At 35.9% G+C, this 9,882-nt stretch overlaps 1 pseudogene; it reads right to left on the bottom strand.

Moving 5' to 3' along the window:
• On the bottom strand, positions 1,403-1,923 carry LOC109831033 (annotated as a pseudogene).

Genomic DNA, 9,882 nt, shown 5'->3' with positions numbered 1-9,882 from the left:
TTTTTGTGGCTTGTAAGCCACTTTGAAATGTTTGGCAAATAGCTTATTTTGATGTTTCACCAAGTAAAAGACATTTATGTATCTTATATGATTTCACAATATCTAAAGCCTCATTTAATAGGTCACCAATTCCATGTTCCTTTTAGTCATTTTCATAATAACGATAAATTATAATCCATAAATTTGCCAAACACTCGGTAAATTTACCAAACATTCTAGATTATGACTCATTTGGAGATTATAATTCAAGTAAATTATAATCTAATATTCCCAAACATGCTCTAATTGTGACATAGTTGAAAACGTTAAAATAAATAAATTACTCGATTAAGATTCATTAACTTTTTTGTGATGTAACAAAGGATAGGCATCTGTTGGATGAAGTTGTCTTGGAACTTTATTTATTTTTGTTTTGTAAGCTAAAAAAATAAAGTTTCACAAGTCTTTGACTGGTGGATTTTGTGTTTGAAACTGAAAGGCTCAGTGCTCTGTTGATGTCTGAGAACAGTGGCATTATCTAATTACCATATTATATTGTCAGCTTCTGTTTTCTTCTCTGAATGCAAAGAAGGTACAAAGGCAATAAACAAAGAATAGGTAGTTTTCCGTTATGAAATAAACATTTGTTCACTATCCATACTGATGCTGTCAAGTATTATTCGTCTCAAACAAAAGTATGGCCTTAACTTTATTGCAATTTTATATTGCTAGTTATCATCATTTAACAAACTCAACTCCCATAAAAAAAATTTAACATCTTGAATAAAAACATAGTGTTATTCATATGAATACATATTTCAAAGTGCTACACTAAATGTTATAGTTGTTTTGTCCCACTGAAATATATCTAAATTAACGATGAATTAAGGATGCCGATAATCTTTTCCAGACTTAGATGCCGTACGTATATAATGGCAAGGATGAGAGCAATTAGGGAGAAATCGAATAAAACCCAATATCTCCTTTTCTTTTTCTCCTTTGTTCAGTGCTTTTTCTTCTAGCGAAAGAGAAATATATAGGTAGTAAAACTGTTTAAAAGAAAAAAATTTAAAAAAAAAAAATTTGCATTGCAAACAAGCGCACATTCATATATATATTTTTTTCTTCCTTGGAAAATCTCAATTTCTATACATTGATATCCCATCAGTCAAACTAAAAAACCCCCCACTTACAACCACTCCTTAAACCCTAGTAAAACCCTCAACACACTTTCACCTCTCAAACCTCATTAGGCCCAGAAAAAGGAAAAAAAAAAAAAAGAAAGGAAAGGAAAAGAAAACCCAAATGAAGAAAGAAAACTTTCAAATATCCCCATCATATAATACTACTAGCCGGCTACTAATATTATCCAAACCCAAACGGAGGAATAGCAAAAAAGACCCCCTCCATCGTGAAATTACAACTACCCTGCCTCCTCCCCCACCACACCCGCCCTAAAGCCAGAGAGCCCGGCGTCCTTAAGCAGAGGAACAAGGGTGGCCATTGATGTGGCCGCCATGACCCGGTCCCATTGGGCCACGAGCTTCCCCCAATGAAGACGACGGGCACGGCGGTGGGCCGCCGGCGAGGCCCCATGAGCCTGGAGAGCGCACGCGCTGCATGTCGGGCCCGCGGGGGTCCTCGTCGAGCTCGTGACCGTGGGTGGACCCATCCTCCGCAGAAGAGGCGCTTGACTGCGTGGCACATGCAGCACGTGCTGACGCTGAAGATGACAACGGCGCTCTCGGCGGGCGAGGCGCTCGATGCGCTCGTGAGGGGTCGGCCGCAGGCGGCGGAGGAGATGTACGAGGCCCAGGAGTCGGTGGCGGCGGCGGAGTGATAATGCCTTGTTGGGTTGAGATTTTGGAGAGGGAGAGAGAGAGAGAGAGAGAGAGAGAGATTGATGGGGATCAATAAAAGATTGAAGTGAAGATGAAAATGAGTTTGTTAGAGTGGGTGAGTTGGGAGCTGAAGGGGAGTCGGGTTTTATAGAGGGGGAAAGGGTAGTTTGGGAACTATTGTGCTTGGTTCTTTTCTTTTATTTGTTGGGGTATAGTTTGTTAAAAGGTTGAGGTAAAGACAACCCGCTCAATTTTATCCTTTTTATCTGCAATTTTATCCATATTATTAACATGAGAAATATAGGTGGTATGTGGTAGTACAATAGTTGAGATGTGATAAAGTGCCACTGAATATATATATATATATATATATACACATCTCGGTTGTGTATAAATTTATATGAGGTTTTTAAACGGTTGATAAAAATGAATTGAATCCTCTCTCTACTAGCAAAAAGTAGTGAGCAGACTTTGTATTGAAACGAACAAAATATACCTGTTTTTTAGTGGTTTGTGTCTTGGTTATATATCGCACATTTGTTTTGGTTATAGTCGAAATATTTTCAATCTGAATGAACCAAATTGATCGGTTGTACGTAGTTGAGTAAATTCTGTGTTATTTTGTTGGATCAAATAGCTTATTTTCTTAATTGGGTGAGTATGGTTCCAAATCGAACAAACTGCCACAACCAAACTATATATAGTGAACACATACCGAATAGATTGTTTACTCTCTGTAGCGAAGAAACCACTAATTTTAATCATAATCATCTATTGTTTAACTAATGATTATGATTCCTCCGGAGTAGAAAGTCAAATTGATCGTAAATACACAATAGGCTATCATAATTAAATTCTACAGATAGAAATCCAAATGTATATTCCTTTAATTGAAACTGTTCTTTTTTTGTCTAGGTGAATTAGTAGTAAATTCAGATCATGAAATTATGATGGTATATACTTATATTTGCAATGAATCATAAGTGGTTTAGATATTAAATATAAGTGAGTGTTCTTTAAGGAGTGATCTCTCCATTATTAAACTACAACTTTTGATGATCAAAATTTTGATGAAAATTGTGTGCAGTGTAAATTCATGAAAAATAGTACATTAGACATTTACACTAGAACGAAATGTGCTGTTAAAAATGGCGTATATTCCTCCATAATAATGGGAGGATCTAAGATTCACTATTTATGTTACAGTAATTTGTCGTAACATTATCACTGTAGCACAGACAAGCGGATCCAAGATTTACTATTCATGCTGCAATAAATGTTGTAGCACAGACGTGAATCGTAGGGTGTAAAAACATAACATAGCATCATTACTGTAGCTCAGACGGGATACTGTAGCATTTTTTAAAGTTACTGTAACACTAATTAAAATTGTATTTAAATCTAGTTTACTGTAGCGCAGATAAAAAAAGGAAGGGCGTGCAAAACGCTAGTAGTAGTTGTAAGAGCAAAAACCCTTCAATCAAAGAGAGAGCAAGAGAGCAACCCGCAACGCAGCAAGGACATAATAGGGAGCAACAGTTTGTTTCCCTTGTACAGTTAGCGGTCGTCAGCGCATGCAAAAGATAAAGTTGGTAGAGAGAGAGAGAGAGAGAGAGAGAGAGCAGGGCTTCTTTTTTAACTCACGCCATAACTTAACAACAGCAGGCACTGACGAGCTTGTTCGATTTTGTCTTCACTTTTTACTTTCTCAGTGTATCTTTTTCATTTTAATAAAGAAAATCATCTTTATCAACTTGCAGCAAATTAGGAAAAAATGTATATATTACAATAGTAATATTTATTATTATTATTATTAAATTTTTTGTATATATTTTCTTGTAGGGTCTTTTCAGGAGGGCGTGTTGGGGAATAGCGGCTGTAACTGTCCTTTGTTGTCTTGTTGTCGGGTTGTAGGGTAAGTTTAGGGTTATGGTTATACTTGATCTACATCATCATCATCATAATGTTTCCCCATTATATTGTCCAAAATGTTTATGGTTTGTTATTAGAGTATTTAAAATAGAATGAGGATACCTTGGTTAATACATAGATTAAAAAAAATCACTTAACACATGTCTAAAACATATTTTAAAAAAGAATACGTTGCCATATATGATGGCTTGGGAGAGGAAGTAACGTGCAAAATGGGGGGTGAAACTTTTGCGGTCAAATTAATTAAAACAATGTGGGTGGTGGCCGTAGCCATCTCATTTATCCATTTCCCAACTAAAATCAAAAGTTTGATTCCCTCCTTGCAGTCTGCACTCTTAGCACGATATTATTCTGATATATGCACTTTTGTCAGGATATGGTTAAGATTTTTCTGGGACTTCCTTCACGCTTCTTTTTCCTACATGTTTTAATGCATCATATCATATGTATTGCACAACAAAAAGTTAATACGCTAAAATTAAAGATCGATTCTTGTTACCTGAGATTTATCACAGTACTGATTCAAAATTTATCCTTTTCTTACTGCATTATTAATACGCTAGACAAATATTACGGGCCGGGTATATCCTGTTCAAATTAGTACGTACATAATATTCCTAGCTCTTATTTTGTACAGATCCAAGACTCTCTCAGCATGAAATCGTCCATTAAAATAGTCTTAGACCATTGTATTATATCACATATGATTATAATATCTGCAACCACTAAAATATTAATACTACACTGTGGCGGAGTCACATTCAACATAATGTGGGAAAACATCCCTACTAGAAACTTTTTTATAACATATATACCAATCGTATGCGTTATATCTGTTAATGAGACATAACCTTAATATCCCCGCCCACTTGATATTTTATAACAAATATGCAACGGTTCTAATCACACTGCCCTTACCTGCTAGCTATCAGGGTGGTATTCTCGCAGGCCCTCCTTCCGCTCACTTCACCAATGTGCCAGCAACGTCTGTAGCCTCCCATACTTGGTTTCTAGACATCAACACGAATCACCATGTAACTCTGGATAGTAGCCGTTTGGACAACTCTCGGTCCTACCTTGGATCCAATGTCCTCCATATTGGTAATTGTAAGGGTCTTCCTATCTCTCATGTTGGTCCATCCACCTTACGCGCGCACACCTACTAAATCGTTTCATCTTTCAAATGTTTTGCATGTTCATCCATTTCAAAATCTTTATAATCTGTCCAATAACTCACTAAAGATAACAATGTGTTTTTTGAGTTTCACTTGTCCTTTTTTTGCTGTGAAGAACCGGGTCACCCATCGAACCCCACTTATCAGACCCAGTGAATATGACCTTTACAATCTCCGCAACCAAGTCACTCCACAATCTCCCTTTGTTGCTCATCTAGCTGAATGGGCCTTAACTGATATCTGGCACTAGCTCACCCGCATGGCCAACTAGTTAGGACTATAATAAAGAGACATCGTCTTCCTTGTTCTTATTTGAAATTTTAATTCTCTATGTACATCTTGTCAACTTGGCAAATCTTCTAGGTTTTCTTTTTCAGTTTCCAATAATATATGCAACTATGTTCTTGAGCTTATTTTTAGTGATGTTTAGGGTCCTTCTCCTACTATGTCTCTAGATGATCATTGATATTTTGTCTATTTGTTGATGCATTGTAAAACCTTGTAAATTTGAGTATATTGTGATATATAATAATAAATATGTTATAATATGATAAATAATATATTTTAATGTTTGAGTACGCTAGGGATTGATTTGAGATCAATCCAATGTATATATATGAGCTTAGAAGAGATACATGCACGAAAGCATGCAAAAATCTGTATCTGTGCTATTAGTAGTCGACTACACTGTTAGTAGTCAACTAGTAAGGCCGGTAGTCGACTAATAGTAGTACTAGTCGACTAGTAGAGTTGTTTCCAGTTTTCTTATGGGTTTCGGGTCGTATTCATTTTGTTTCGAACTCAGTTGTATATATGTGTACATATACTTATTTTAAAGCTCTTTTTACCCTCTTTCACGTGAAATTAACACCAGCCACCTTCCTCCTCAAAACCTAACCCTAAAGTGTGAGTTTTGGGGGAGATCTCGAGGCGTTTGTTGAGAGAAAGGCGAGGTTTTGCGGTTTCTAACGAAGAAGGGATCTTGCACGCGTGTTCAGGAGTTCAACACAGTGTTTGAGGCAAGATCATCTTCATCTAAACATGTCCCTATAATTAGTTAAAGTTTTGAAGATGTTTAATTGATGTTTTCATGGTTAAGTGAAACCTAATGTGGTAAAAATCAGATTTTTGATGATAAATCTTAACCCTATGCTAGATCTGAAGTTAAATCTTTGTTGTTGATGATAGAAACATGATCATGATCGTTAGGATTGATGTTAATTTTATTTTTAACTTGTTAATTATGTTTAACTCATGAGTAAACCCTAATTAGTTGTTTAATTGAGTTTTCTTATAAGCTAATCATGCTAAAACCCTAGGTTTGTGATACCTAAGTCATATAAACATGTATAAACAATGTTTAACCTTTGTTCATGAGTAATTTTCATCAAGTGTTGATAATTACATTGTTTAATTAAGAGCTAATTGAGGAAATTGATTAATTAGGATGTGAATCCAAAATTAGAACAAGTTAATAGATTTGTTTCGTGTTCAAGATGATATCTGTTGAATATTACATGTTTTCATTTGTATTGAATCTCATGATAAGTATATGATGAATGATAAGATCTGTCCATGCATGAAAGAATTCATGTTTTGATAGATTAGTCGACTACTAAGTTTATTAGTCGGCTACTCATGTTCGGTTTGAATTTCCAAAAACTAGAATATTACAGAGTAGTCAACTAATGTGCTTAGTAGTCAACTAATAATCCTGATACATGTCTCACAGAGTCTGGATGGACTCAGTGTAGTCGACTACTAAACTTAGTAGTCGACTACTAAGACTTTTTCTGAACATTGTGTTGCACTGTTTTGAGATGCGATCGCGGGGTTCGATTCGCACGATAGTACACATATAGACATGAATATACATGAATAGTATCATAATACACACATAAGTATCCCAAAGGGGATTTTAACAAGAGTTGAGCTGTTTACACTTGAGTTAGAGATCATTTATACACATGTTGGATATCGTTGATAAGCACAACTCAGTACTATATAAGATAGTGCGTCGATATACCAGATATAAACAGTTTATACACGAGATTAGGGGTGTCTAAAAAGCCCGCGGTGCCCGGCCCGAAAATCTGGGCCAAAACCCGGGCCCGATCATCGGCGACCGACCCGGGCCCGGCTCAGAATAGTAACTTTTTTTAATTTTTTAATTTTTTTTACATGTATAATATATATATAGTAATATATATATATATATATATATATATATATAATAATATAACTATATATATACTCTCTCTCTTAGAATATAATATATATATAAGTATACTATCTATTATATATGTATAAAATATGTAGTATATATATATATATATATATATATATATATATATATATATATATAATAATATATATATATATATAATATATATATATATATAGTATATATATATATAGAAACGCGGAGGTGAGCTGGCAAGCGTAGGAAATTTCCTACGATGCAAGTGTATGACATGTGAGCCCCCCTACTAGTCACATCGGTGTGGGGCTCACATGTCATACACTTGCAGCGCTAGAAAATTTCCTACGCTGGCCAGCTCACCTCCCGCGTTTTCTGCATATATATATATATATATATATATATATATATATATATATATATATATATATATATATATATATATATATATATATATATATATATATATATATATATATACTCTCTCTCTCTTAGAATATAATTATATATAAGTATACTATCTATTATATATGTATAAAATATTTATAAGTATAATATAAGTATACTCTCTCTTATACAAGTATATATATTATAAGTATATAAAGTATACTCTCTTTTTATATAAGTATATATAGTATAAGTATGCTCGCTCTTAATATATGTATAGAGTATATATAAGTATATATATGTATAAGTATGCTCTCTCTTAATATATGCATAAGTATATATAAGTATACTCTCTCTTATATATGTATGAAATATGTATAAATATATATTAAGTATGCTCTCTCTTAATATAAGTATATATATAAGTATATTCTCTCTTATATATGTTATAAATCTCCTTATTATATAATTATATATGTAATAAGTATGCTCTCTTATATATGTGTACAATGTAGACTTATATATATATATTATATATATAATATATATAATATATATATATATATAGTATATATTATATATATATATATATATATATATATATATATATAGTATATATATATATATATATATATATATATATATATATATATATATATATATATATTATATATATATATATCATATATAGATATATGAAAACGTGAATCTAAGGCTGACACCCTAGGCTCCCACCTAAGGACGCGGCCTAGAATCACATCATTTCCTAATTTTTTTTACGATCCTCTCTGTTAAACTTGATCTACATGTTCTTAAACCCAAACACACTAATTTTGGGGTGAATTTGTTGTGTTTTGACCATTTATTGGGCCGGGCAAAAAGTTCTATTCATTCGAAACCGTTAAAATTACAGCGAGTGGATATAGGGTCAAAACACGAGGGGTTCACCCCAAAATTGGTGTGTTTGGGTTTAAGAACGTGTAGATCAAGTGCAACGAACCGGATCGTAAAAAAAAATAGAAAATGATGTGATTTTAGGCCGCGTCCTTAGGTAGAAGTCTAAGGTGTCACCTTAGATTCACTTTTCCACACACACACACACACACACACACACACATGTTTGCGGAAAAAGTTGCTGTATTCATTGCTGCATTCATTACAACTTTGATCGTTACAATGAAATAAAAAGATAGCCTTTTTATAAGACTGGTACACAATGAAAACAAAAGAAATACAACTCTTTTCAAACAAACGCAAGATCTGTTTGTCATCTCTTGCTTGCGTGGGTCTTTTGCCTGTGACGGGGATGTTGATATCCGTGGACCACCGGGGCACTCAGATCTGGTCCGAGAAAATCGGGCAGAGCTTCGTCTATCCACGAGGGGATTTAGAAACTCTGAACTTCGTCGATCTACGTGAGATCTAGAAGTTTATAGCTCCTATCTCGGATAATCGAGATATTCGCTCTACTTAGTATCACCGCTAAGGGGCAACACTAAGGAAAATAGAAAGGGGAATGAAGAAGGGGGGAGGCTCCTTTGCTGCAGAAGGCTCGCTCACTCCTCGATCCGGCAGGGCTTCGCCGCTCTCTTAGAAAACCCCGACTCCTTCCTCCGGCAGGGCTTCGCCGCTCCTCTCTGGAATTTCAGATCTCAAAGGCTAGAGCTCTAGATCTGAAATTCCTCTCCCAAAACCAAGGCCAAGAGAATGGAGGCCCTAGGGGCCTATTTATAGGAAAACAAAGGGGGGGTAGGGGCTGGTTGAGGACACCCCCTAGGGGGGTGTCTCGGCTCCAAAACCGAGACACCCCTTGGGGTGTCTCGGCCATGGCCGAGACACCCCCCATGGGGTGTCTTGGTCTTAGCCAAGACACCCCCGGGGTGTTTCGCCACGCCGGGACTCCGTTTGAGGTGTTTTAGTTGTTTCCCCTGTAGATTCTTCGTCCGTACTCGGATTTGAGTGATTCCGGGTGCGTTGGATGCGTGACGAAGAGTTCGATCCACTCTGATGGTTGGATTGTCTTTAGAGTGGTCGAGGCACGGAGGGCGTTGTCCTTTTTGTGAACAGTGCCGGGTTTCCCGATTGGTCCGGGTCTTCGTGATTCCGAAGTCCTATCCGCTCATGTAACTCGTCGATTCACTTCAGTCGTTCGTCGACGTCGATTAGGCTCATGTGTATTGGATGGTGACGTTCATCGTCGCTCGTTAACACTGAACCGGTTGTGGAGAACTATAGGCAATTTTTGATGCCTACAGATACCCCCTCCAAAGTGTTCCTGACTCGTTTCTTTTATAGAAGAGGCTGGAATACTTTGGATGTGATTGATCTGGCCTTCAGTCGGCGTAGTTAGCTTCAACTCTTGACCCTT

The sequence above is a fragment of the Asparagus officinalis genome, chromosome 2, assembly GCF_001876935.1.
Source record: "Asparagus officinalis chromosome 2, Aspof.V1, whole genome shotgun sequence".
Taxonomy (NCBI): Eukaryota; Viridiplantae; Streptophyta; class Magnoliopsida; order Asparagales; family Asparagaceae; genus Asparagus; species Asparagus officinalis.
Note: the sequence above shows the minus strand (reverse complement) of the source record. Positions and strands in the feature narration are given on the sequence as shown.